The sequence below is a fragment of the Haemaphysalis longicornis genome, unplaced genomic scaffold (genome assembly GCF_048455015.1).
Source record: "Haemaphysalis longicornis isolate Haplotype H1 unplaced genomic scaffold, Haemaphysalis longicornis Haplotype H1 scaffold_1, whole genome shotgun sequence".
NCBI classification, from domain to species: Eukaryota; Metazoa; Arthropoda; class Arachnida; order Ixodida; family Ixodidae; genus Haemaphysalis; species Haemaphysalis longicornis.
The window spans coordinates 253460341-253487252 of NW_027526203.1; the positions used below are offsets into that span (position 1 = coordinate 253460341).

The following is a 26912-nucleotide window of genomic DNA, read 5'->3' on the forward strand; positions in this document are numbered from 1 at the left end:
AAGCGTTAAAAAAGGTACAGATGTACCGGGCAGAGAAGTGTTATATCAGAAAGGAAAATCTTAGTTATCGTAGAAATAACTCAACGCTTTGCATTTTGAGGCTACAGCAAGTTGCATAAGAACGAAGAGGCTAGTGGGGAAGTATAGCCAAATTGTAGGGGCATGTGTGGTCTACGGACTGAAAACAGAAACGAAACTATTCAGCACTTTTTGTGGCAATGTGGAACGTGATAGCATCTAGTCAATAACATATAAGGAAAGTGTCCATCTTCCTGAAGCCGCAGTGTTCATATATGTAACCTGCACCAAGTAAACTACGAGAAATTCCATCTTGAATTAACTTGAATAAAAAAAAAACGCTGACTTGAAGTAAGAACTTCTTCAGCACCCAAAACTCCCATTCGACCGGATTCGCTTGAATGTAGGCTACGTGAACTATTTCCCGCCAGGGTGACAACCTTACAACCATGTCTGTGACGACCGCGAGTCTGTAGCGTGCGGAATGACTCACGTTACGAGCACGCTTCCATTTCATACTGCACGCGGAAACGTTATACGAATGCGTTATTTGTTGTTATCGTTTTTGTTGTCGTGATATGCATTTTCTTAACTTGATTACAGTCCTTGCTGGGACCTTGCAGGAGGGGAAGATATGTCAGGGAGGGGGGAGGAGGAAGGGAGAGGGCAATTTCGCAATTTGCCGAGCCGATTCAGACGCTTCACCATCTCAGTCACAATTTCGCAATTTTCTGAGCAATTGCGACTGTGACCGTCTGCGCCATTCTTCTTGGCCTCCCGCTTCTCACGGCGGTTAGCTTTCTGAGCTGCTCGTCTTGGCCTCTTTGTATAGAGTCAGGTGCTGCGACCGGTCACCTCAACTTTACTACGACGAGATCCACACTCATCTGACTCCCCAAACTGTCTCGTCTGTCCTCAAATTACTAATGGTGCTTGTCCTTTTGCCTGGCATAACGGGCCTCGCACTTTACGACCTGCTAGCAGCGGACTTACGCGCATTAACCGCGGGGGACCTAACGTACCAAAACGCCGCCCAACACTCCTGGCAGGCATGGTCTTGACTTTACCTCTACCAGGCTGCCTGAGTGCAACAAGACGCGGCCCATTCTCTTACTGCGAGGGCCGTGCGCCGCCGCCTCAAAATTCTGAGCTGGTACCCTAAGAACGTTTCACGTTCATATGGTCAAAGCTGCATGTCCACACTATTGAACGCCCTGTCACACTTCAGATCCGCCCGGACTCTTGGGGCCAGATGCGTGGGCAGGAGCGAGCCGCCAATCGGCTGCACCCATTTCTCGCGGCGGCCTCATCGGCGGCGCCGTCTCCGCTTCCGTCCTTGCACCGCGCGTGGCCGCGGAGAGCGTGATGGACGCCAGTATCCCCTTCGCCGCCAGCGTAAACAAGCCTTGACGTCGCGCCGGGTTTCGGCTCGGTCGCCAGCCCCCCGTCAATTGCGCCCGATAAGGAAGAACGCCGCTGGCTGCCAAACCGAGCCGCCAGCGAGCGCAGGAGGACGAGAGGCAGCTGCGCCGTGTTACAGGGCCGGGCCTCCGCACGTGCCGTGGTGAGCGTCTTCCTGTTGACGCTGGGCCTGCCTGTCGATGGCTCGGTCAGCCGTGTCACCCATTCGCAGACGCCCACGTGACACGTCCAGGAACACGTCCTTTGTGTGCGCGTATGCATACGGGATTAAAGGCGAGCGCCGACGTTATGCGCCCATTGTGCTCTCTCCGGAACAGCAGCGTTGACGGCTCACGTGGGCTGCGCTTGGATTCAGTTCTCGGGCATCATTCTATCTTCGGAGGAACGAAATAAAATTCATACGCCCTAGAGACAACCTTCCTTTCAAGCCCGCTGCCCTTGAGCGCTACAATGGCGATGACTGCAACGCGAGAATGCGCTGTTGTTAGCAGCTGAACCTACAGCAGTTTGAGCCGTGAAACCTGACAGGATCTGCCTTCTACAGGTCTTTATGTATCCGCTACGCACGTTTGTACAACAATCAAGAAGTAACTTTTCGGGTGTCGTACAGAAGGCGAAATCCACGATCTGAGGAATTTCACTTTAGCCACAGGCTGGGCACACAGCCGTGCATTACATGTGCAATGTACGGAACCCAACGCAGAACCTAACTCATCATCAAGCCGTTACAGGGGAGCTGTATTAAGCTAGGTTCCAGCCCATTTTTCGATGTCCTCACATGAAAATTCCAGAAGCTTCACATGCAGTTGAAGCGCGAGGCGTTCCGTAGTACTCGCTTTAACTCGGGGCAGTAGCGAAAGGGAGGCAGATCGAAGCCATACGAAAGCGTAAGGCGGAAGCGGACTACGAAGCAAATCGTGTCAAGCGTGCAGAGTCAGTTCGAAAACGCGGGGTGGAAGCAAAGCGCCTCAGGCGTTCAATTGGACGTTTCAATCGGACTGTCCTGGGGACGCATAGGTCAGTTGCTATGACCTTATACTCCTGTGGTCTTAGTCGTTGATTTCAGTGTGGATGTGTGGGAACCGAAAAGGGAGTGCATTGTTTACGCGTTTCGAGTTGAAAATATTTGGCTTGTGACACAACGCTGATCCAGAACAACCGACAACCAAGTGGCATATGGGCATAGATTTGACATAATCTAAGGATGTCTCTGCAGTTGCGAGCATGCCGATCATAGTGACAACAAAGTCATTGCTACCGTCGTCATAAAGTGACAGGGACTTCACAGCTCCGCTGTTCATGCACATTCGCAGGGCGGAATGGTCTTTGCATGCATGCGTATATGCGAGCACATTCTATGTACAAGCGCAGGTGTTCGAAATAAAACTGTGATGTTGGCCGTTAGAATCACCGTGATTACAATTAGTGTTGATACTTACAAGCGCGAAGTACTGAGTCAACCAGAGTATTTTATTTTACTGTATGCGAACAGAATTCGGCATCGTTCTTAGTGGGCGTCTACCTCCCTCCCTATTCCCCCTGTTCCCCCTCCAGCGACCTTCGATCCTCCCCTTCCTAATAAAAGAATTTATCATCATCATCTTTTCCCCGAACGTTCAGATCGGAAGAAAATGCCCGGAAGATCTCGTCTCAAAAGCTGTCACTCGGGATTGCCTGTATTGTTCTGGTATTTCGGATCCTTCCTGCTTCCTCACATCGAAAGAAAAATGTAGAGCAGACGACATCAAGTCGAGCGCACTCGTTAGAGGCAAAGGTGCAGCAGTGCACACACGATTTCAGAAAACTCAGCTCTTACATCAGCCGCGGTCGCGTGCGATTTTGGCCATAACATCTTTCCCGTCCGCGCCGTGGGAGCCTGCGAACGATTGTGGTTCAGTACCAGGGATCGCATGACAAGCTTCCACGAGATCACGAAGGCCTACAGGATGGCCAGACGAACGCTACCGCCGCACTGCAAAGGGCTCGGCCGGGAGCAGGCCGTCATATACAGGCAACTACAAACAAGAACGATCCCGAGCCCAGCGCTCAAGCACAAGATGTACCCAGAAGCACACCCCGACGACAAGTGTAGGGTGTGTCGAAAGGAAGTAGCAACGCTCGAACACATAGTTTGGGACTGCATCAATTTCCCAACGGAGTCAGTATCAGGGAAGTTACCGCCGGCGATGGAAGAAGCAACGCGGCAAGGAAACCAAGACCTACAAATCGAGGCCGTCCAGCGGGTCATCGTGGCACTGGCTCGGCAGGAGTCCGGCGGGCCGGGAACGGCTAGCAGGGCTCCGGCTGCGGTTGGGGTCAGGAAGACGACGTAGGCCACGTCTGAAGTCTGCAAGCAGACTTTACTGAGGGACCAATAAAAGTTTTTCCAATCCAATCCAATCCCGTCCCCTCCTCTTCCCTCCCCTCCCCTCCCCTCCCCTCCCCTCCCCTCTCCTCCCCTCCCCTCCCCTCCCCTCCTCTCCTCTCCTCCTCCTCCTCCTCCTCTCTCTCTCTCTCACACACACACACACACACACACACACACACACACACACACACACACACACACACACACACACACACACACACACACACACACACACACACACACACACACACACACACACACACACACACGAGCGTGCGCGCGCACGCACGCACACATTTTTCGTTCATGCAACGACACATCCGGGCAAAGCTCGAGCGGGACTGTCGGGAGCAGGACGGAGGTACTGAAGGGACTCCCCCGCTCCGCAAATATTCGATTTCCTGGGAGGGAATGGAAGAGGCCACTGGCTCGCGTTTCACTCGATTTGGGCCAAGGTTACTTAACAGCCGTGTGGTGTTGAAGATCATTTACACTAAAAAAGGTGCCTGTTTCGCTAGCGCTAACTTTCGACTTATTTTTTTAATGCGTTACAAGTGTTTTTATATCTTTAGTGACCAATGTCAGATTCCTTCGTGGAGATTTGTGTTTCAAGTTGGGCGTAAATTGCACAACGTTTCATCAGGCCTTTACGTGCGTACGTTGCCGATCGCTTACGCAAAACATGACGAATTCACGCAACATTAACAATCTCGAGAATGGTTTCCAAAAAGGTATATCAGCATTGGGTATACCGTAGGGATGGCGTTGTCGCCACCGCACGAGTAGATGTAATGGTGACCGGATATTGCGGTCACTGTCGCCGTTGTCTACGTATATCACCCAGACCATCACGTAAAAGCATCATGGCAAAGTGGGATTTCATATGTGTGAGGTCATTGCGCTGTTGCTGCAATCCCGAGCGCCTATCTGAGGTCGACCTTTCAGTTTTTTCCCTAGCTTCTTCGTTCTGGATAGACCGTTGAGAGGCCGCTATTTTACTAAGCCATTGCTGCGCAGAAGCGTGTCAGGAGTAGAGGATAGCGAAGGAAACTTTAGTCTAAGGCAACATGCGTGTTGCAACAGCCGTTGGCAATGGCGGCAGCTAGGCCGCTTGTTGACGTGCGTTGTTCGGCCAGTTGGTAATCCATCACTTGTGAAAAGAAGCAGCGCAGCCAAAGACAATGCACGTGCATGAAGGACACACGGCGCAGGCAGAGTGTTTCTTCGTTTATGTCTTCGGTGGCAGTGTTTCTATTCAACGAACCAAAACATGTACCGGCATTATGGCCATGGCAGAAACCATACGTGCTAAAACTTGGTCTCGTGAAGCCTCGGGGTTGTGTGTTGTGGTCATTGTAAGAGTGAATGCATGCAATTTATTTTCATGTGCCGACCATATCGCTCTACACGGGTTCAGCGAACTGCTTAAAACACGTGTTCAGGGCCCCATCCCATTGCCCTTAAGTGCTAAACTTTAAGGCCCCGGAGTAATAAATCCTTATTGTATACTGGTATATTGGTTTTCATGGTGGTTAGTGATTGTAGCTTTGTTACAGTCAAATGGGCCAGCCGTGTTTTGAAGATAACTACCTAAAAATAATAGTTTCCCGCACGCTTCAAAGGGTGCATATAATTCGTGCTGGTGTATAAGGTGTGTGTGCGTGTGTGTGCGTGTGCGCGCGTGTGTGGGTGGTGAAGAGAGAGAGAGTCACTGTGGATGGAGGGAACGTCGTGGGCAATGAGGAGAACATGCGGGGATTAACAGGTGCGGGTGGAATTAGAGTGGACTGAAGTACTTGGGAGTGAATAAGTAGTATAAGTCCTATGCGCCGAATAGCAATCGCTGAATGCACATACCGTATTTACCCGATTCTAACGCGCACTTTTTTTCCGAAAAAAAAAAAAGGCCGAAAAATCGCATGCGCGTTAGAATCGGATACAAAACCGAAACTGCCGAAACCGCGGAAATTTCGTCCCACCCATCGCCATCGCCACCTCAAGATGGCGCCAAAGCTTTTAGCAACGATTTTTCGGACGCAGCAAGTATTCTATAGCAGCAAGGCTAGGCGCCTAGGTTTTTCTAACGGCGTTCACACAAATCGTCAAATCGTTTCACTTGCGCGCTTGATAACAGCAATTGCAGCAGCGGTTCCCACGCGTTCAAAACGAGCGGTCGGCTGAAGCGTGTACCTCTGGAGAAGCTCTCGGGATGGGCGTGCGAGGCGTGGGCCATGATCCAATCGACCATGGTTGAACGTTCGTTCAGAAGTGTGGCATCGCGAACGCGTTTGAAGGCACCGAGGCCGAGATGTTGTGGTCAGCGGAGAGCGACGAGGAGTGAGATGAGTGAGATTACTTCAGGAAATAAATCGCCCGTTTCTCTGGCATTCATTTGTCTGGGTCAGAAAGTCCCGTGCGCGTTACAATCGGAGGTGCAAGTTTTTTGGTTTTCTTTTTTCCCAGGAAAATCGGATGCGCGTTAGAACCGGGGGCGCGTTAGAATCGGGTAAATACGGTACACTTTTTTCATGTACGCAAGGATAGTAAATTGACCAAGAAACGAAGTCTGGCGAAAACACGATGCTGTATTACGAACAGGTGGTGTAACGCGGTAACAGTGAAACCGAAGCTAACGGAAAGTAAACAAACTGCTGCACGAGCCGAAACATGCCTCCTCGACTTGTCATAACCGACGTGGGCAAGAGTCACGTTATTTTGTGTTGTTCAACGGAATAGACACAGGATACGCAATAACACGTTATGCCATCGGGCGGACGTGTACAACGAAAAGCGACACACTCGCGACAAAGTGCCGTATCGTAGCCTGGAACAAAGCAATAACGTAACCCAAGACAACGAACATTGCCTGCACTTCGGAAAGAGGTCCCTCACTGTTGAAAAAAAAGGACATATGTTACATTTTGTCTTCCGACTTTTCAGTTAAAACAAACTTAAAACACCGATTAATGCACGCCGAATCTTTAAAAATTTGATTATAACCGAAAAGGTCGGTATTTAGCATCGACAGACGTAGAATATGATCTAGGTTTTCAGTCGCGGCCTCGTCATCTTGTGACTCCGTGAAGCACGCCAGTAAATCGTGCGGGTCTGCTGACCTTTCCGCGTCATCATCGCTTCATTCCCTCTGGCAAAAAAACAACACTGAACTACATTACCACCCTTGATTCTACGCTGGTATTTTCGTGGTACCCTTAAGACGAACTTAATCGAAGCGGCGTCTGGAGTCGTGCACTCTTAATGCCACCTGTCCTGTATAAGAGTGCCAGATCATTAATCTTCGTGTTTCATCTGCACGCATAATTTGAAAAAAAGACGAACACGCGATTTGTTTGTTCCACTCACGTCGTCACATTTCAAATACTGTCACCGATCTGCCAGAGCATCCCACATTCATGGGGTATTCGGTTGGCCCTTTACGAGCGCTCTGGAGTGCTCTGAAAAGCGGCCGCGCCTTCGGTTGGTAGAATTCGAGCGCTCGAACTGCCTTCGGTTGGTTATTTCGGAGCGTCAGCCTCCGACTCGGAGCGCTCCCGACCGCTCTGACTTCGAAGTGAGAGCGTGGCCCGATCTGGCCGGGAGGACGGGTCACGTGACACAAAATGCCGCGGTTTGCCACGGCCGGACTGGAGCAGCGGCGAGCGCGCATGCGCACCTGCCGCTCCTCCATCCCGGCCGTGGGTTTGCCCGGCGGCTTCCCGCGCTGGCTGCACGGCGGCGCTACAGGCGCGCTGCTCCGAGATCGCCGATGCATTCGGTTGGTACGCTGCCTCTGGCGCTCTGATTGCTAGCCGCCTTGGCATCCGGCGACTCCGAGCCAGAGGAGCGGAGCGGTCAACCGAATACGCCATCAGATACAGCTGCTCCATGCTCATTGTGACGGGAGGCACATAACAGCTCTTGCTTTCAGTCCTAGCATTTCGATCTCTGTGGGGACGGCCGGTGGAAGGATGGACAAGGCCACTAACTCTGAATGCCATCAAATAAAGAGTACTGCTAATTATTTTCCTTCCGCAAGCTACGCTCATGAGTTCACGCGGATTATGTCTGCTATTATCACGACGATCAGCCATCGCACAACACCCCTGATTAGAAAACCAAAAATTAGAAAAATTACAAAATTAGAAAATTAGCAAAAAAGATTAGAAAAGCAAAAATTACGAAAAGCTTCGAAATTACCCGGAAAGTTGCGCACAGTGAGCGCACGGCATCTCAAAATTTTTATTTTTATTTCTTACATAATTCGTTCTTCTGGCTTTTTGATTACCTTACTGGGCGCAATTTGTACGCTCTTAGCAAGTTATTTTTCGGAGGAATTTATCTGTTTATAAATCAATTTACTTTTGCCGAAAGTATGTACCTTGTTTGTAAATCATAGCGCCAACTTTAAGGTGTTTAAAGCTCCTAACAAGTCGTTATACAGTACAGAAATGTGCGGAATGGTTGGTGGGTTTCCCTCCAGAAAAGCTATTCTTGAATTATTCTGCTTCATTCTTGAGATCTCCGAAACCCTGAGATCTCCGTGTTTTATACGTTGTGCATGACGTACAAAAAATTCTGTACAAAATTCCGTGGTACAGAAAATCGGAATCCCGCCGGGCCGTGTGCGCCAGAAAAGAGAAACAGCAGCACCAGAGGAGGGTTCTGGGAATGGGCGACGGGCTGTAGAACATTCTAGACGTTCTAGACGTAAAATATTTACTAAAAAGTAGAAAACAAGAGAGAATAATAACATCCTTAGTAAACAGTTACAAAAGGCAAACTTGGGCTTCATCTATTGAGGCAACTAGAATTTGTCTTTTGAATGAAGCCTACATGTTTAGCCCACTTTTTATGTGAGCAGACGTGGGAGCGGCTGCATTCGGTGGTGTTGTGGTGTTTTGACCTTATCGGTTTGCTTCATTCATTGTGCCCGTTTTTTTACTATTAATAAGGGAGGTGCCCCTGGGACATATCGCATATGCTGTTCTTAGCGCGATCAGTGTTTGGAAGCTAGCACATCCAAAAAGTTGAAGGAATAAAGCATTGGTTGAGCTCACACATGACCGATTTTGGCAGTCAACGATTGCAATGAATGCGAGTATATTCACATAACGCACGTAAAATATCTGCCAAAAAGGGGAGAAGAAGGCATGCATAATGACGACATCGTCAGTAGACAGTTTCAAACAGGCGAACTTGCACTTGATCTGTCACATGCTTAGACCATTTGCTATGCGAGCAGATGTGGCAGGCTGCCGCATTCACGTTGTCTCAAGTTCCCCAGTGGCGCAATTGGTTGGCGCACGGTACTTATACGACAGTGCTCGTGAGCCATGCCGGGGTTGTGAGTTCGAGCCTCACCTGGGGAACATTTTTTGACCTTGTCGGTTTACTTCCTTCATTGCGCCCGTTTTTTACTATTAATAAGGGAGGTGCCCCTGGGACATGTCGCATATACTGTTCTTAGCCCGATCAGTGTTTGAAAGCTAGCACATCTAATAAGTTGAAGGAATAAAGCATTGGTTGAGCTCACACATGACCGATTTTGGCAGTTAACGATTGCAATGAATGCGAGTATATTCACATAACGCACGTAAAATATCTGCCAAAAAGGGGAGAAGAAGGGGTGCATAATGACGACATCCTCAGTAGACAGTTTTAAACAGGCGAACTTGCACTTGATCTGTCACATGCTTAGACCATTTGCTATGCGAGCAGATGTGGCAGGCTGCCGCATTCACGTTGTCTCAAGTTCCCCTGTGGCGCAATTGGTTAGCGCACGGTACTTATACGACAGTGCTCGTGAGCCATGCCGGGGTTGTGAGTTCGAGCCTCACCTGGGGAACATTTTTTGACCTTGTCGGTTTGCTTCCTTCATTGCGCCCGTTTTTTACTATTAATAAGGGAGGTGCCCCTGGGACATATCGCATATGCTGTTCTTAGCGCGATCAGTGTTTGGAAGCTAGCACATTCAAAAAGTTGAAGGAATAAAGCATTGGTTGAGCTCACACATGACCGATTTTGGCAGTCAACGATTGCAATGAATGCGAGTATATTCACATAACGCACGTAAAATATCTGCCAAAAAGGGGAGAAGAAGGCATGCATAATGACGACATCCTCAGTAGACAGTTTTAAACAGGCGAACTTGCACTTGATCTGTCACATGCTTAGACCATTTGCTATGCGAGCAGATGTGGCAGGCTGCCGCATTCACGTTGTCTCAAGTTCCCCAGTGGCGCAATTGGTTAGCGCACGGTACTTATACGACAGTGCTCGTGAGCCATGCCGGGGTTGTGAGTTCGAGCCTCACCTGGGGAACATTTTTTGACCTTGTCGGTTTGCTTCCTTCATTGCGCCCGTTTTTTACTATTAATAAGGGAGGTGCCCCTGGGACATGTCGCATATACTGTTCTTAGCCCGATCAGTGTTTGAAAGCTAGCACATCTAAAAAGTTGAAGGAATAAAGCATTGGTTGAGCTCACACATGACCGATTTTGGCAGTTAACGATTGCAATGAATGCGAGTATATTCACATAACGCACGTAAAATATCTGCCAAAAAGGGGAGAAGAAGGGGTGCATAATGACGACATCCTCAGTAGACAGTTTTAAACAGGCGAACTTGCACTTGATCTGTCACATGCTTAGACCATTTGCTATGCGAGCAGATGTGGCAGGCTGCCGCATTCACGTTGTCTCAAGTTCCCAAGTGGCGCAATTGGTTAGCGCACGGTACTTATACGACAGTGCTCGTGAGCCATGCCGGGGTTGTGAGTTCGAGCCTCACCTGGGGAACATTTTTTGACCTTGTCGGTTTGCTTCCTTCATTGCGCCCGTTTTTTACTATTAATAAGGGAGGTGCCCCTGGGACATGTCGCATATACTGTTCTTAGCCCGATCAGTGTTTGAAAGCTAGCACATCTAAAAAGTTGAAGGAATAAAGCATTGGTTGAGCTCACACATGACCGATTTTGGCAGTTAACGATTGCAATGAATGCGAGTATATTCACATAACGCACGTAAAATATCTGCCAAAAAGGGGAGAAGAAGGCATGCATAATGACGACATCCTCAGTAGACAGTTTTAAACAGGCGAACTTGCACTTGATCTGTCACATGCTTAGACCATTTGCTATGCGAGCAGATGTGGCAGGCTGCCGCATTCACGTTGTCTCAAGTTCCCCAGTGGCGCAATTGGTTAGCGCACGGTACTTATACGACAGTGCTCGTGAGCCATGCCGGGGTTGTGAGTTCGAGCCTCACCTGGGGAACATTTTTTGACCTTGTCGGTTTGCTTCCTTCATTGCGCCCGTTTTTTACTATTAATAAGGGAGGTGCCCCTGGGACATATCGCATATGCTGTTCTTAGCCCGATCAGTGTTTGGAAGCTAGCACATCCAAAAAGTTGAAGGAATAAAGCATTGGTTGAGCTCACACATGACCGATTTTGGCAGTCAACGATTGCAATGAATGCGAGTATATTCTCATAACGCACGTAAAATATCTGCCAAAAAGGGGAGAAGAAGGGGTGCATAATGACGACATCGTCAGTAGACAGTTTCAAACAGGCGAACTTGCACTTGATCTGTCACATGCTTAGACCATTTGCTATGCGAGCAGATGTGGCAGGCTGCCGCATTCACGTTGTCTCAAGTTCCCCAGTGGCGCAATTGGTTAGCGCACGGTACTTATACGACAGTGCTCGTGAGCCATGCCGGGGTTGTGAGTTCGAGCCTCACCTGGGGAACATTTTTTGACCTTGTCGGTTTGCTTCCTTCATTGCGCCCGTTTTTTACTATTAATAAGGGAGGTGCCCCTGGGACATATCGCATATGCTGTTCTTAGCGCGATCAGTGTTTGGAAGCTAGCACATCTAAAAAGTTGAAGGAATAAAGCATTGGTTGAGCTCACACATGACCGATTTTGGCAGTCAACGATTGCAATGAATGCGAGTATATTCACATAACGCACGTAAAATATCTGCCAAAAAGGGGAGAAGAAGGCATGCATAATGACGACATCCTCAGTAGACAGTTTTAAACAGGCGAACTTGCACTTGATCTGTCACATGCTTAGACCATTTGCTATGCGAGCAGATGTGGCAGGCTGCCGCATTCACGTTGTCTGAAGTTCCCCAGTGGCGCAATTGGTTAGCGCACGGTACTTATACGACAGTGCTCGTGAGCCATGCCGGGGTTGTGAGTTCGAGCCTCACCTGGGGAACATTTTTTGACCTTGTCGGTTTGCTTCCTTCATTGCGCCCGTTTTTTACTATTAATAAGGGAGGTGCCCCTAGGACATGTCGCATATACTGTTCTTAGCCCGATCAGTGTTTGAAAGCTAGCACATCTAAAAAGTTGAAGGAATAAAGCATTGGTTGAGCTCACACATGACCGATTTTGGCAGTTAACGATTGCAATGAATGCGAGTATATTCACATAACGCACGTAAAATATCTGCCAAAAAGGGGAGAAGAAGGGGTGCATAATGACGACATCCTCAGTAGACAGTTTTAAACAGGCGAACTTGCACTTGATCTGTCACATGCTTAGACCATTTGCTATGCGAGCAGATGTGGCAGGCTGCCGCATTCACGTTGTCTCAAGTTCCCCAGTGGCGCAATTGGTTAGCGCACGGTACTTATACGACAGTGCTCGTGAGCCATGCCGGGGTTGTGAGTTCGAGCCTCACCTGGGGAGCATTTTTTGACCTTGTCGGTTTGCTTCCTTCATTGCGCCCGTTTTTTACTATTAATAAGGGAGGTGCCCCTGGGACATATCGCATATGCTGTTCTTAGCGCGATCAGTGTTTGGAAGCTAGCACATTCAAAAAGTTGAAGGAATAAAGCATTGGTTGAGCTCACACATGACCGATTTTGGCAGTCAACGATTGCAATGAATGCGAGTATATTCTCATAACGCACGTAAAATATCTGCCAAAAAGGGGAGAAGAAGGGGTGCATAATGACGACATCGTCAGTAGACAGTTTCAAACAGGCGAACTTGCACTTGATCTGTCACATGCTTAGACCATTTGCTATGCGAGCAGATGTGGCAGGCTGCTGCATTCACGTTGTCTCAAGTTCCCCAGTGGCGCAATTGGTTAGCGCACGGTACTTATACGACAGTGCTCGTGAGCCATGCCGGGGTTGTGAGTTCGAGCCTCACCTGGGGAACATTTTTTGACCTTGTCGGTTTGCTTCCTTCATTGCGCCCGTTTTTTACTATTAATAAGGGAGGTGCCCCTGGGACATATCGCATATGCTGTTCTTAGCGCGATCAGTGTTTGGAAGCTAGCACATCTAAAAAGTTGAAGGAATAAAGCATTGGTTGAGCTCACACATGACCGATTTTGGCAGTCAACGATTGCAATGAATGCGAGTATATTCACATAACGCACGTAAAATATCTGCCAAAAAGGGGAGAAGAAGGCATGCATAATGACGACATCCTCAGTAGACAGTTTTAAACAGGCGAACTTGCACTTGATCTGTCACATGCTTAGACCATTTGCTATGCGAGCAGATGTGGCAGGCTGCCGCATTCACGTTGTCTCAAGTTCCCCAGTGGCGCAATTGGTTAGCGCACGGTACTTATACGACAGTGCTCGTGAGCCATGCCAGGGTTGTGAGTTCGAGCCTCACCTGGGGAACATTTTTTGACCTTGTCGGTTTGCTTCCTTCATTGCGCCCGTTTTTTACTATTAATAAGGGAGGTGCCCCTGGGACATGTCGCATATACTGTTCTTAGCCCGATCAGTGTTTGAAAGCTAGCACATCTAAAAAGTTGAAGAAATAAAGCATTGGTTGAGCTCACACATGACCGATTTTGGCAGTTAACGATTGCAATGAATGCGAGTATATTCACATAACGCACGTAAAATATCTGCCAAAAAGGGGAGAAGAAGGGGTGCATAATGACGACATCCTCAGTAGACAGTTTTAAACAGGCGAACTTGCACTTGATCTGTCACATGCTTAGACCATTTGCTATGCGAGCAGATGTGGCAGGCTGCCGCATTCACGTTGTCTCAAGTTCCCCAGTGGCGCAATTGGTTAGCGCACGGTACTTATACGACAGTGCTCGTGAGCCATGCCGGGGTTGTGAGTTCGAGCCTCACCTGGGTAACATTTTTTGACCTTCTCGGTTTGCTTCCTTCATTGCGCCCGTTTTTTACTATTAATAAGGGAGGTGCCCCTGGGACATATCTCATATGCTGTTCTTAGCGCGATCAGTGTTTGGAAGCTAGCACATTCAAAAAGTTGAAGGAATAAAGCATTGGTTGAGCTCACACATGACCGATTTTGGCAGTCAACGATTGCAATGAATGCGAGTATATTCACATAACGGACGTAAAATATCTGCCAAAAAGGGGAGAAGAAGGCATGCATAATGACGACATCCTCAGTAGACAGTTTTAAACAGGCGAACTTGCACTTGATCTGTCACATGCTTAGACCATTTGCTATGCGAGCAGATGTGGCAGGCTGCCGCATTCACGTTGTCTCAAGTTCCCCAGTGGCGCAATTGGTTAGCGCACGGTACTTATACGACAGTGCTCGTGAGCCATGCCGGGGTTGTGAGTTCGAGCCTCACCTGGGGAACATTTTTTGACCTTGTCGGTTTGCTTCCTTCATTGCGCCCGTTTTTTACTATTAATAAGGGAGGTGCCCCTGGGACATATCGCATATGCTGTTCTTAGCCCGATCAGTGTTTGGAAGCTAGCACATCCAAAAAGTTGAAGGAATAAAGCATTGGTTGAGCTCACACATGACCGATTTTGGCAGTCAACGATTGCAATGAATGCGAGTATATTCTCATAACGCACGTAAAATATCTGCCAAAAAGGGGAGAAGAAGGGGTGCATAATGACGACATCGTCAGTAGACAGTTTCAAACAGGCGAACTTGCACTTGATCTGTCACATGCTTAGACCATTTGCTATGCGAGCAGATGTGGCAGGCTGCCGCATTCACGTTGTCTCAAGTTCCCCAGTGGCGCAATTGGTTAGCGCACGGTACTTATACGACAGTGCTCGTGAGCCATGCCGGGGTTGTGAGTTCGAGCCTCACCTGGGGAACATTTTTTGACCTTGTCGGTTTGCTTCCTTCATTGCGCCCGTTTTTTACTATTAATAAGGGAGGTGCCCCTGGGACATATCGCATATGCTGTTCTTAGCGCGATCGGTGTTTGGAAGCTAGCACATCCAAAAAGTTGAAGGAATAAAGCATTGGTTGAGCTCACACATGACCGATTTTGGCAGTCAACGATTGCAATGAATGCGAGTATATTCACATAACGCACGTAAAATAGCTGCCAAAAAGGGGAGAAGAAAACATGCCTAATGACGACATCCTCAGTAGACAGTTTTAAACAGGCAAACTTGCACTTGATCTGTCACATGCTTAGACCATTTGCTATGCGAGCAAATGTGGCAGGCTGCTGCATTCACGTTGTCTCAAGTTCCCCAGTGGCGCAATTGGTTAGCGCACGGTACTTATACGACAGTGCTCGTGAGCCATGCCGGGGTTGTGAGTTCGAGCCTCACCTGGGGAACATTTTTTGACCTTGTCGGTTTGCTTCCTTCATTGCGCCCGTTTTTTACTATTAATAAGGGAGGTGCCCCTGGGACATATCGCATATGCTGTTCTTAGCCCGATCAGTGTTTGGAAGCTAGCACATCCAAAAAGTTGAAGGAATAAAGCATTGGTTGAGCTCACACATGACCGATTTTGGCAGTCAACGATTGCAATGAATGCGAGTATATTCTCATAACGCACGTAAAATATCTGCCAAAAAGGGGAGAAGAATGGGTGCATAATGACGACATCGTCAGTAGACAGTTTCAAACAGGCGAACTTGCACTTGATCTGTCACATGCTTAGACCATTTGCTATGCGAGCAGATGTGGCAGGCTGCCGCATTCACGTTGTCTCAAGTTCCCCAGTGGCGCAATTGGTTAGCGCACGGTACTTATACGACAGTGCTCGTGAGCCATGCCGGGGTTGTGAGTTCGAGCCTCACCTGGGGAACATTTTTTGACCTTGTCGGTTTGCTTCCTTCATTGCGCCCGTTTTTTACTATTAATAAGGGAGGTGCCCCTGGGACATATCGCATATGCTGTTCTTAGCGCGATCAGTGTTTGGAAGCTAGCACATCCAAAAAGTTGAAGGAATAAAGCATTGGTTGAGCTCACACATGACCGATTTTGGCAGTCAACGATTGCAATGAATGCGAGTATATTCTCATAACGCACGTAAAATATCTGCCAAAAAGGGGAGAAGAAGGGGTGCATAATGACGACATCGTCAGTAGACAGTTTCAAACAGGCGAACTTGCACTTGATCTGTCACATGCTTAGACCATTTGCTATGCGAGCAGATGTGGCAGGCTGCCGCATTCACGTTGTCTCAAGTTCCCCAGTGGCGCAATTGGTTAGCGCACGGTACTTATACGACAGTGCTCGTGAGCCATGCCGGGGTTGTGAGTTCGAGCCTCACCTGGGGAACATTTTTTGACCTTGTCGGTTTGCTTCCTTCATTGCGCCCGTTTTTTACTATTAATAAGGGAGGTGCCCCTGGGACATATCGCATATGCTGTTCTTAGCGCGATCGGTGTTTGGAAGCTAGCACATCCAAAAAGTTGAAGGAATAAAGCATTGGTTGAGCTCACACATGACCGATTTTGGCAGTCAACGATTGCAATGAATGCGAGTATATTCACATAACGCACGTAAAATATCTGCCAAAAAGGGGAGAAGAAAACATGCCTAATGACGACATCCTCAGTAGACAGTTTTAAACAGGCGAACTTGCACTTGATCTGTCACATGCTTAGACCATTTGCTATGCGAGCAAATGTGGCAGGCTGCTGCATTCACGTTCTCTCAAGTTCCCCAGTGGCGCAATTGGTTAGCGCACGGTACTTATACGACAGTGCTCGTGAGCCATGCCGGGGTTGTGAGTTCGAGCGTCACCTGGGGAACATTTTTTGACCTTGTCGGTTTGCTTTCTTCATTGCGAACCATGTATAAGTTTATTGTTTGTTTTTGCTACCCGGCCATGCCAGGCTGTGTTATCTGCGTTCCGTCTTCCATTATTTATTTTTATGCCGCACGGGCTATCACATTCAGATAAGCAGATTCTCTCGTCCTGACGTCACTAGCCCAGAATGTCTTCTTTGATCTGCAATGTTCGGGATGTAAATCGACGTTTCCAGAAACACTCGCGCGAAGAGACAAAAGCCTGCAGAGCAGACGCCATGGCATTCGAATCGCCGACACCCGTTTACGTACGTCACTTTGTTGATTGCTGTATCGCCGCCTTGTATTCTTTGAGTTGTTAGGGGAGCACACGTTCGCTCCAATAAACTTGTCTTTCTTGAAGACAACTGCGTCGTCTTTGGAAACTAGACACTATTAATAAGGGAGGTGCCCCTGGTACATGTCGCATATACTGTTCTTAGCCCGATCTGTGTTTGAAAGCTAGCACATCTAAAAAGTTGAAGGAATAAAGCAGTGGTTGAGCTCACACATGACCGATTTTGGCAGTTAACGATTGCAATGAATGCGAGTATATTCTCATAACGCACGTAAAATATCTGCCAAAAAGGGTTGAAGAAGGGGTGCATAATGACGACATCATCAGTAGACAGTTTTAAACAGGCGAACTTGCACTTGATCTGTCACATGCTTAGACCATTTGCTATGCGAGCAGATGTTGCAAGCTGCCGCATTCACGTTCTCTCAAGTTCCCCAGTGGCGGAATTGTTTAGCGCACGGTAGTTATACGACAGTGCTCGTGAGCCAAGCCGGGGTTGTGAGTTCGAGCCTCACCTGGAAATGTTTTTTGAACTTATCGGTTTGCTTCCGTATGCATTGACTGAGCTAGGGTTTTCCGTCTAGTGGTTTTGTTATTTTCTCAACTCGGAGAATTAAGCTGGGAGTCGATTTTTAAGTTGTTCACCAGATATAAATCGAAATTTTTTACTTCCTCTCACAAAAGTGCTCCTATTTATATCGATTAGTAAACGTTATTGAGCAGTAATGCCACAATTTAATGCATAGAAAATGATCATGTAATCCTAACCTAAATGCAGATATCAGGGGTAAGTCAAACAAGGCGTTCACCCGCCACGGGGACTGAGTGGCTAAGGCGTTGCGCTGCTGAGCACTAGGACACGGGTTCGATTCCCGGCCGCGGCGGCCGCTCTTCTGATGGAGGCGAAAAGCAAAAACACCCGTGTGTACGAGATTTCGGCGCACGTTAAAAATCCCCAGGTGGCCAAAATTAATCTGGAGCCCTCCAGTACGGCGTGCCTCATTGCCTGCGTTGCATCGGCGCGTTAAACCCTACAATCAAATAAGGCATTCGATCTCAAACCAACTCTGCACTAATTTTAGGCAATTCGTCGCTGTAGTAATATTGCGAATGACTCCTCTCCGTCACTACACGGCTTCCGGGGCAAAAGAAATCGCTGTTCCCCGTTCTACGTGGCAGTACACCCTGAGCAAGCAGCTTGATTTTTGGTTATTTTCACATCCTCGCAGGTGGTGCTTCTGCATCTGGCTTCCTTTCCACGAGACTATCTTTTGGTGTAAATAACATTTTTGCGCACTGATGCAACAAACATGTTCCACGTCAAAAAATAAAACGAAGCGTGTTGATAACTTTAAGTCCCGGCATTTCGATGTCACTTGGTGCATTTCGCACATTAACTCACGCTGCATTGAGAAAGAGAAAGAGAGAGAAAGAGAGATAATAAATTTATTGGAGGAGGCGATGTTAGGCAAGCCATGCGCTCAGCCTGCTATGCTTCATGTCAACAATAAAAAATTGGTGAGAAGTTTTGGTATGATGTGCACGTGCCAACCCAACCACACACACGAATTCTCGCACTGTCTTTTGGAGAATTTTGCCCAGTCATGGGATCCGCAGGTACATAAAATAGCTTCGGCAACAATTGCGGGCTCTATTGGACGCGACCAAGGACTAAAGAAAACACAGCCTTAACTTCGTCTCACCAATCTGTTGTCTGCACAGTGAAGCAATGAGCGGCTGCCTGGACACCCTTAAGCATGAACATCTAGACATAAGGCATGCTCGATGGGCTTGAGTGTATCGCATATGGGGTGAAGCGTCGTAGGGGTCGGCTGATTTTAAAAGGAAATACCTTATGAAGGCCGCATTCAACCACAGTTTCAAGGCGGCTTCCTCATGCTTGCCTGTTCTACGGGGTGTCAATGAAGTGCACGGGCATGTACTGCTGTTTTGCAGGCGTTCAGATAGAAAGCTACGTTTCGCAGACAGTCCAGATTGCCAGGACTGCCGCATCCTTTCTCGCGAATGGAATTGGCACCGAGGGAGAACAAGGGCTGTGGGCAGATGACGGCGCTTTGTCTGCTGCGACATTACCGGCGACACCGTAGTGCGCAGGAATTCATTCCAGCTCCATGGTGTGCAGCACATGTTTTTCTTGAGGTGTGGGAAGTGTGTTCCCTCGTCCAGCTGTTCTTTCCAAAACGCCACATGTGTACGAAACGTCTCGTATGCTGACTGAGATCAGCAAAAATATCCGGTGTAACCGCTAGCTGCTTTGTAATATGAATAAAAGGATTGATAAGTCCAGCCAGCGCAGTAGCCATCGTAGCTGTCTTGTGACTAAGTGGGGCTGTGTGCGACGATGCGATACAAATCCCGATCGCCGATGACGTTGCCGTCACTGAGCCCTGAGTGTATACATAAGTATGAGCTCTATAGCTGATGCTAATGTTCTTCAAGACAGCTAGCTTTGGAGCCGGGCAGGCATGTGTGCCTCTACGCAGCGATAAGAGTAACAAAGACAGGCAGCCGTAATCCCTGGCTCCTGGACATGTGCAACACTGGGCCTATCTGAATTTACACGTTGTATTGTGTACCTAAAAACAAACACTTACTGGAGCTGCCGCTGCTACACGAATTATTTCTTTAAGGGCCCGCAAAAATTCCCTTCCAGGGGCCAATATGCTTTATTTTGAAGCGAGCGGAAGGAAACGCAAAAATGTCATACGTTGATGCATGTTCTGTGCCCACCGTCTTCGTTGTCGGGGTGACGAAGGAATTACGAATTATTGCCATAGCGTCCAACCTTCTTGACAACACTTTTACTTCTCTCTACGTTCGTAGAGAGATCGAGATAAGAACGTTAATTTAGTGAATTTGACTCATCTAGAGTTGCCGCGTTTCATGGTGCCAATGACGGGAGTATGGTAAGTCCAGGGGCTTTGCAGGGGCGGACCGAAAAAAATATGTACTTTACCCCTATACATCTCCACGTAACTGAAGGGCGTTTGTACCCAGAGTTGCGCACACTTTATCTCTCGCCAAATTTCACGCAATAAGCTGCAGAGACACACGTTGCACTGCTGACTTTGCTAGTCTACATTGTCACCGTGCAATAGCTGCTCCAGTCAGGCTGTTTCCCGTTCGAAACGCGCCATTAGTGTTATCGACTTGGAGGATGACGCAACAATTTCAAGCAAAACATGAAGCCCCGAGCGGCATGCACGCACAGCATGCTCGACGTGCCATGCGCGCGTCCTCCTTCCCAAGCGAACAATTCGGTCTCCTAACTGGTTCACATGACTCCTGTTTGTCACGTCCTGAGTCACCTCCACGAGCATGCTCGTGGAACGGCTTACGCAAGCGCCAATCAGCTACCGAGTACCAAACAAGTAGTCCCGGCGGTGACGCTGCAAAAAAAAAAAAAAAGGCTCGCGTTGCATCATGTAAGCGATAGAGCGTGACGAACGTGAAGTGGGCGCTTTCTAACTTGTAGTACAAGTCCTGTACCCACCCTTTCTCGCGTCGCGCTCCCACTCGCCGACACAATAGGCGCCACGTGTATTGCGGGGCTTCCTCGTGAGTCATAACGTGCCTACGTGACGAGTTATAATGTCCCGTTGCCCGCCAAGCGGAACAATGGGCAGCGCGACGCGCACAAATACCGATCGGCGTCCTATGCGGCGCGCGCTTCCTGAAACGAAGGCCCCGTCGGCAGGAGATTGCGTAACAGTTATCCACGACGTCAGGCAGCGGCCGCGCCGCCGGCCAACGTGCGCGTATACTACATGGTAGCGCGTGATTATTGAATCACGCGCGCGCACTCGTCATTCGACTGCGCGTTGAGTCATTTCCTTTAGAAATGTTATTTAATCACTCTTCACAATACCCAGCCCGGCGGGAATTGGCGTCTGCAGGAGGTTTTTTTCTTTCCCGAGGAGGGCAACTATATATCCACCGGCGAAAAGTGAAACTGGATAAATTGGATAAGAACGGTCTTTATAAGAACACACTAACGCTACTGTAACTGCCGTGTTGGAGCCCTGCTTGCGCGGTGGAAGGCTGTTTGCTTATCTGCAGCTCTTACCTCGAGTAGCGGTGGGAGAGCTAAGAGTAGTGTTCCAGAAACGCTTGCGGTCTGAATGTCCAACCAGACGAAAGATCCACCGAGTCGGAAGGTCCAATCGAACCTGAATGTCCAACGAGACGAAAGATCCACCGAGTCGGAAGGTCCAATCGAGCCTGAATGTCCATCGAGTGCAAAGATCCACCGAGACAAAAGGTCCAATAAGAAGATAAATTTAGTGGGCTCATTCGGATAAAGCGGATAGCGATGGGTTTGAAACAGTTGTGTAAAATTTTACCCCATCAAACATAACTGACCGTTTTGACAATTTTGTAAGTCTTATGCATGTAGGACACAGTTTTGCGTCTATGTAACCTGTTGCACATGAACGTATTGCATGATTGATTGATTAATTGTGGGATTTAATGCGGCGATGCTACACAGGGGACCAGGCTTACCGTAGTGGAGGGCTCCGGATTAATTTTGACCACCTGGGGATCTTTAACGTGCGCCGAAATCTCCAACACACGGGCGTTTTCGCTTTTCACCTCCATCTGAAAAGCGGCCGCCGCGGCCGGGAATCTAACCTGCGACCATGGGCTCAGCAGCACAAACGTGAGCGTATTGTCCCGCGATGTTCTGGATAATTTCAGCAATATGGTCTGTTCATAAACCAAACAATAAAGTTTAGTTTTGAGTACTGCAATTCGTCAGGAACTAATCCGTTGGGTTCCTCACACACAGTGTGGTCGCATAACTGAATACACGTGAAGATGGTCGTCAGAAAATAACATTTCGATAATTACCCGTAGGCTAGAAAAACAAACTTCTTGCACTTGCCATTTTCATTGAAATCAACGCATGGTCTGTCCTATTGAGTTGGCCGGTGCACTAAAAAACCTGATTAAAGTTAAACTTGACGGGAATAAACGTGCAGACAAAAGCAGCCCGAGAGCCAGCGGAGTGCATAATTGAACCGGTTCAGCATCGGCAACCAGCCCTGTCACTCTTTCGCTCCGTTGTTTTAAATAAAGCCGTTCATTATTGTACAGTTGTAGGCGAAAAGTGATCCGAAGGTGTCAAAAATTTTCGAAGTGTTAAAATTCAGTTGAAACTGAAAATGTCTGAGCAAAAGTTACTGCGAGGCTTTGCGGACAGTTGTTTGAGTGGGAGGAGGGGCTACGGACCAATTTATGATGCCTAACTTATTTGAACGTGCGCAACACTCGTGCTACATAGACGTTTTTGCTTGTGCTACTTTGTCGTTCTGCTGCCTTGCTTTTACTTGATGGAAAAGGCGGCTGTCGTTGCCAGGAATCAAGCCGAAACTGTGTTCACTAGTGCAGTACCTTATTCATGCACTGAGCTGCCATAGTCTAGAGATAAAATGGTTTAAAATGAGATCGTTATATAAATGCATTTCTAATATCAATGTTTGTAAAGGCAGCAATACCGTTCGAATATTCTGAGCTCCGCGCCGAATCGTCATACCAATCTGTGACTTTCTCCATTTTTCGCCAATAATTGAGCTGCTTTCTTGGTGAAAGTGGAGCCCACGAAGAGTACTGGGAAAATTGCACCCGCCAAGAAAAAAATCGAGTTGGAATTTTAAGAATACTACACACCCTAGTTAGTTTGTTGCTAAGTCGCAACCGACCTTTTTTTTTTAATTTGTTTAACTTGTGTTTGTGTTTCCATTGCATAGACGGCCGCAAACATGGTTTTCTTCGTTTATGCAGTCGCTAATACCGTATTTAAGTTTTAAAGCCCGAAAGCAGAAAAAAATGCCATGCGACGTCTGCGGCGGCCGCAACAACTGCAGCAGCAACGCGAAATGACGCAAACTCATCTTGCGATGTAATGGACGACGACCGAGATTATAAGATTTCGGCGCACGTTAAAGATCCCCAGGTAGTCAAAATTAATCCGGAGCCCTCCACTCCGGCCATCGCCTGCTTTGCATCGGCGCGTTAAACCCTACAATCGATCGAACCGAAATTGACCAAGATTATAGAGTTCATGCATGCGCACCTGCGTTTGTGTAAAGGATGTTTTTTTCGGAAATACGTTAGTGCCTGGTCACATGTTTTTGACTTCAGAGACGGACCGGATAAAACGGTTGAAATAAAGAAATTCGGTGGTAAACTGGGGACTCGAGCAGCGCAGGACACGAGCGGCTGGAGGTAAATGGGAGAGGCCTTTGTCCTGCAGTGGACCTGAGTAGGTTGATGATGATGATGATGATGATTACCGTTTCTAGCGAGCAGGTATTGTTTTATATACTTGACGTACAACGCTTCGCCGAAAGCTGTATACGCCGGTGCAACGGCGGCACCTGTAAAAATCTAAGGCAAATTAAAACAGAAGTAATATACGTAATAAAAAAATGAGACCAATTGAATTTTTCATTGTAAACCGTGAAACCATTTCGCAGGGTGCAGACCGGTCTTCAGCACGACCATACATTTCCGTTCGATAATACGGCCAGAAGAAATGTAGTAGCTGATATTTTTTGGGGCTAGGGTAAGCCTACTGAACAAACGTTATCCAAGCAATGCTCACCTTAGCAGCTCAAAGTACTGCAATCCAACAAGTAAACAGCAATGGCCGATGTAATGTTGGAAGCGCCTGTCCTGTCCTCTTTCTTGTATTCGTCTATTCTTAGCGCTAAAACCATGTCGCATATGTCCGATACGTCGGGGTTGGGCCTCAACATATATGTACTTGTGATTTGTAAACGTCGTTGCATGTTACCGAAGCCTAATTTGATGAAGCACAGTGCATTGGCATCCACTGGGTGGGTTGAAATCTAGGGGTAGAGACCTTTTTTTTATTGGCCAAATGTGTTTACTGGGCCGATTCGCAACGACGCGGCAGGTACTACGGAGAAAAGACATATAGGTGAGATCCGTAGGTGCGGGAGAGACGTCCCGCGGTTCACCATCTCCGATGAACTGGAGCACCGGAGTTCAGCCACTGCGTCCACCTCGGCTCGGCCTTCCTTACTGCATTAAACAATACTTGTTAGCTCGAAGCGGCGCAAGGATGTTTATGCGGCCCATTTCTGCAGTCAACAACATGTGAATAGCAGATCATGACGATAATTGAAGTATGACCAATGTGCGATTACAGATAACGTCGGAAACCATGGACTATCCTGGCACGAGTGGTGGAGGCCATGCATCCAGATGCCCGAGTAGTCAGTGGCCAGGCCCAACGGGTCTTGCCCGGACGCATTAGCAGAGACGCCCGGTCGCTCCTGCTTCGCCTGCGGCTCCATTGCTGCAATGTGGGGCGCGCTTGCACCACCAAGGCCGCCGAGCGTCCCCCACCTGCGCCGACTTCCCAGAGCCCGAGACGCTAGAGCACTTACTGTGCTCTTGCCGCCAGCACGACACCGTGAGGGCCGAACTCCGGGCCGCACTCCAGCGACTTGGTGCTCCACGCCACAAGCTAGAAGACTTCCTGTCCTCCACGGGACCGGACGCCATTCGACGGGAGGTCTCCAGCACCTACTCAACTTCCTGGTTACAACAGGACTAGCGCTGCGTTTGTAGCCAATGGACGAAACGAACGCGATATAGACTATCCCCCACTCTCCTACCACTCTTCTCTTCCCCCTTCTCTCTTCCTGTCCTTTGAAGCCCCAATCCCCTTCCCTGGACGAGGGTGAACACCCCGTTGAGTTCAACAATATCCCCAGGCCTTTTCTCTTCCCTCCTTTGTTAATAAATCACCACCACTACCACCCACTCTCACGTGGACATCATGGGCAACGAGGTAGCAGACGCCCTGGCCAAGGGTGCTTCTCGCTTGGCAGGGGTCCCAGCCTCCCGGGATGTGCTGTCATTCGACGCTGCAAGGACTATCCTGGCCCGGGTGGTGGAGGTTCTGCATTCAGATGGCCGAATGGTCAGTGGTCGGGCCCCACGGGTCCTGCCCGGACGCATCAGCAGAGACGCCCGGTCGCTCCTGCATTCTCCTGCGGCTTAATTGCTGCAACGTGGGAGCCCGCCTGCACCACCAGGGCCGCCCGGCGGCCCCCACCTGCGCCGACGGCCCAGACCCCGAGACGCTAGAGCACTTACTGAGCTCTTGCCGCCAGCATGACACCGCGAGGGAGGAACTCCGGGCCGCCCTCCAGCGACTCGGTGCACCAAGCCAGAAGTTGGAAGAATTTCTATTCCCAACGGGTCCGGACGCCTTCCGACGTACGGCAGGTCTTCCAGCACCTCCTCAACTTCCTGGTTGTAACTAGACTAGTGCATCGTTTGTAGCCATCGAGCCTTGGACGAGACGAACGCGACATAGACTGTCCCCCACTCGCCACTTTCTTTTCTCTCTTTCTCCCTTCCTATCTTTTGAAACCCCCCTTCCTTTCCCTGGCCTGGGTTGTATGAGGGTGAACTCCCCGTTGAGTTAGCAATATCCCCAGTTCTTTTCTCTTCCCTGCTTTCTTAATAAATCACCACCACCACCACCACCACCACCATTTCAAAATTAATTTTTCTACTAAGAAAGTTGCGTAAATGCACCCAGAGTGCTAGAAACCTGGTATAGGGACTCCAGACTACAATCTCCACAAGTAATCCCGCCATGTTTACAAATCACTTCACCGTCCCCTTGGGGTAATTCGACCTCCATACACAAGGTGACGTGTATGGAACAACGTCACAGGTGGTCCGCTACCCAGTCTCATGCCTACTTATGATCTATCTATGTAGGGGGGATTGACCGAGGATTGGCCAAGGCCTATCGGTTGTAAACCCTTTCAGCCCTGGTTTTTTTATTTTAAAGCAAAACTGTGTTTTCTGTCTGTTTTCCTAAATTTTAGGGTCCCGTAAGCCCACAAATAAAAAATAGAGCTGGAAGTAAAAGTAATAACAGAGTTATTAATGAGGCAATTAATTAAGACATCTGACAATTAAACGTTTTATGCAGAGTAATGACATCCCTTTTGCACATTATCCTAAACGTTATGACCACATGACCCTACAAACGAAAAATTAGCTTCTGAGTACACGTATTTATAAATTTACAAGCTCAAGAATAAAACTGAGACCGCCATTTTTTTTCAGCATCAGTGTCGTAATTTCGACTTCACCGGAGATTTTTCTTTTTTGTAGCGAGTAGCTCCAATAAAATGAAACAATTGTGATATCTATCGCAACAGGCATCGTTGAAAGACAATTCCCCAAAAAACTAGCAGTTTTGGTTTCGTTCTCTACGCGCTAGAGGAACTTTTATGTGATGGCGTCAATTGACACCCCCATCATCTTGTGTCCAGAAAGACACAAAGCTGCTTCAGACAACCTAGGGTGAACAACAGAAATATATGATCTGCACTGGTACATCACCCATGCAGGATGACCAAGAACGAATGAAGGATCAGCACCACGCGGTTGTCACGTAGCCAAGGCGACGCGCAAGGTTTGTGAAAGAATTAAGTTGCTCGTGGCGAACTTGTGCCCCGCAATTAGCTTGAGGAATACACAAACACAAACGTCGCAGAAGCAGTCAACAAAATGACGAGCACCGGCCGTCGTCGGCGAATCGAATGCCGCCCGCCGTGGTGCCTCAGTGGCTAAGATTGTTCTTCTGAGGCCAAGGCCGCGGGTTCGATCCCAGCTGCGGTGGCTGCTTATGAGATGGATGTGGAAAGCGAAAACACCCGTGTGTCGGCATTTTCTGCGGTTGTTAAAGATCCCCAGATGGTCA

General features: G+C 48.5%; 17 non-coding genes across 17 annotated transcripts; all 17 read left to right on the top strand.

Moving 5' to 3' along the window:
- The first annotated feature begins 9085 nt into the window (after nucleotides 1–9085).
- Trnai-uau (transfer RNA isoleucine (anticodon UAU)) lies at nucleotides 9086–9177 on the top strand. Its single transcript is given in 2 exon segments — nucleotides 9086–9123; nucleotides 9142–9177. It is a non-coding gene; the product is annotated as a tRNA-Ile (tRNA).
- A 384-nt stretch (nucleotides 9178–9561) lies between these two features.
- On the top strand, nucleotides 9562–9653 carry Trnai-uau (transfer RNA isoleucine (anticodon UAU)). The gene is given in 2 exon segments: nucleotides 9562–9599; nucleotides 9618–9653. It is a non-coding gene; the product is annotated as a tRNA-Ile (tRNA).
- A 384-nt stretch (nucleotides 9654–10037) lies between these two features.
- Trnai-uau (transfer RNA isoleucine (anticodon UAU)) lies at nucleotides 10038–10129 on the top strand. The gene is given in 2 exon segments: nucleotides 10038–10075; nucleotides 10094–10129. It is a non-coding gene; the product is annotated as a tRNA-Ile (tRNA).
- Nucleotides 10130–10513: 384 nt separating this feature from the next.
- On the top strand, nucleotides 10514–10605 carry Trnai-uau (transfer RNA isoleucine (anticodon UAU)). The gene is given in 2 exon segments: nucleotides 10514–10551; nucleotides 10570–10605. It is a non-coding gene; the product is annotated as a tRNA-Ile (tRNA).
- A 384-nt stretch (nucleotides 10606–10989) lies between these two features.
- Nucleotides 10990–11081, top strand: Trnai-uau (transfer RNA isoleucine (anticodon UAU)). The gene is given in 2 exon segments: nucleotides 10990–11027; nucleotides 11046–11081. It is a non-coding gene; the product is annotated as a tRNA-Ile (tRNA).
- A 384-nt stretch (nucleotides 11082–11465) lies between these two features.
- On the top strand, nucleotides 11466–11557 carry Trnai-uau (transfer RNA isoleucine (anticodon UAU)). Its single transcript is given in 2 exon segments — nucleotides 11466–11503; nucleotides 11522–11557. It is a non-coding gene; the product is annotated as a tRNA-Ile (tRNA).
- Nucleotides 11558–11941: 384 nt separating this feature from the next.
- On the top strand, nucleotides 11942–12033 carry Trnai-uau (transfer RNA isoleucine (anticodon UAU)). The gene is given in 2 exon segments: nucleotides 11942–11979; nucleotides 11998–12033. It is a non-coding gene; the product is annotated as a tRNA-Ile (tRNA).
- A 384-nt stretch (nucleotides 12034–12417) lies between these two features.
- On the top strand, nucleotides 12418–12509 carry Trnai-uau (transfer RNA isoleucine (anticodon UAU)). The gene is given in 2 exon segments: nucleotides 12418–12455; nucleotides 12474–12509. It is a non-coding gene; the product is annotated as a tRNA-Ile (tRNA).
- Nucleotides 12510–12893: 384 nt separating this feature from the next.
- Trnai-uau (transfer RNA isoleucine (anticodon UAU)) lies at nucleotides 12894–12985 on the top strand. Its single transcript is given in 2 exon segments — nucleotides 12894–12931; nucleotides 12950–12985. It is a non-coding gene; the product is annotated as a tRNA-Ile (tRNA).
- Nucleotides 12986–13369: 384 nt separating this feature from the next.
- On the top strand, nucleotides 13370–13461 carry Trnai-uau (transfer RNA isoleucine (anticodon UAU)). The gene is given in 2 exon segments: nucleotides 13370–13407; nucleotides 13426–13461. It is a non-coding gene; the product is annotated as a tRNA-Ile (tRNA).
- Nucleotides 13462–13845: 384 nt separating this feature from the next.
- On the top strand, nucleotides 13846–13937 carry Trnai-uau (transfer RNA isoleucine (anticodon UAU)). The gene is given in 2 exon segments: nucleotides 13846–13883; nucleotides 13902–13937. It is a non-coding gene; the product is annotated as a tRNA-Ile (tRNA).
- Nucleotides 13938–14321: 384 nt separating this feature from the next.
- Nucleotides 14322–14413, top strand: Trnai-uau (transfer RNA isoleucine (anticodon UAU)). Its single transcript is given in 2 exon segments — nucleotides 14322–14359; nucleotides 14378–14413. It is a non-coding gene; the product is annotated as a tRNA-Ile (tRNA).
- A 384-nt stretch (nucleotides 14414–14797) lies between these two features.
- Trnai-uau (transfer RNA isoleucine (anticodon UAU)) lies at nucleotides 14798–14889 on the top strand. The gene is given in 2 exon segments: nucleotides 14798–14835; nucleotides 14854–14889. It is a non-coding gene; the product is annotated as a tRNA-Ile (tRNA).
- Nucleotides 14890–15273: 384 nt separating this feature from the next.
- Trnai-uau (transfer RNA isoleucine (anticodon UAU)) lies at nucleotides 15274–15365 on the top strand. The gene is given in 2 exon segments: nucleotides 15274–15311; nucleotides 15330–15365. It is a non-coding gene; the product is annotated as a tRNA-Ile (tRNA).
- A 384-nt stretch (nucleotides 15366–15749) lies between these two features.
- On the top strand, nucleotides 15750–15841 carry Trnai-uau (transfer RNA isoleucine (anticodon UAU)). The gene is given in 2 exon segments: nucleotides 15750–15787; nucleotides 15806–15841. It is a non-coding gene; the product is annotated as a tRNA-Ile (tRNA).
- A 384-nt stretch (nucleotides 15842–16225) lies between these two features.
- On the top strand, nucleotides 16226–16317 carry Trnai-uau (transfer RNA isoleucine (anticodon UAU)). Its single transcript is given in 2 exon segments — nucleotides 16226–16263; nucleotides 16282–16317. It is a non-coding gene; the product is annotated as a tRNA-Ile (tRNA).
- Nucleotides 16318–16701: 384 nt separating this feature from the next.
- On the top strand, nucleotides 16702–16793 carry Trnai-uau (transfer RNA isoleucine (anticodon UAU)). Its single transcript is given in 2 exon segments — nucleotides 16702–16739; nucleotides 16758–16793. It is a non-coding gene; the product is annotated as a tRNA-Ile (tRNA).
- Nucleotides 16794–26912: the final 10119 nt, after the last annotated feature.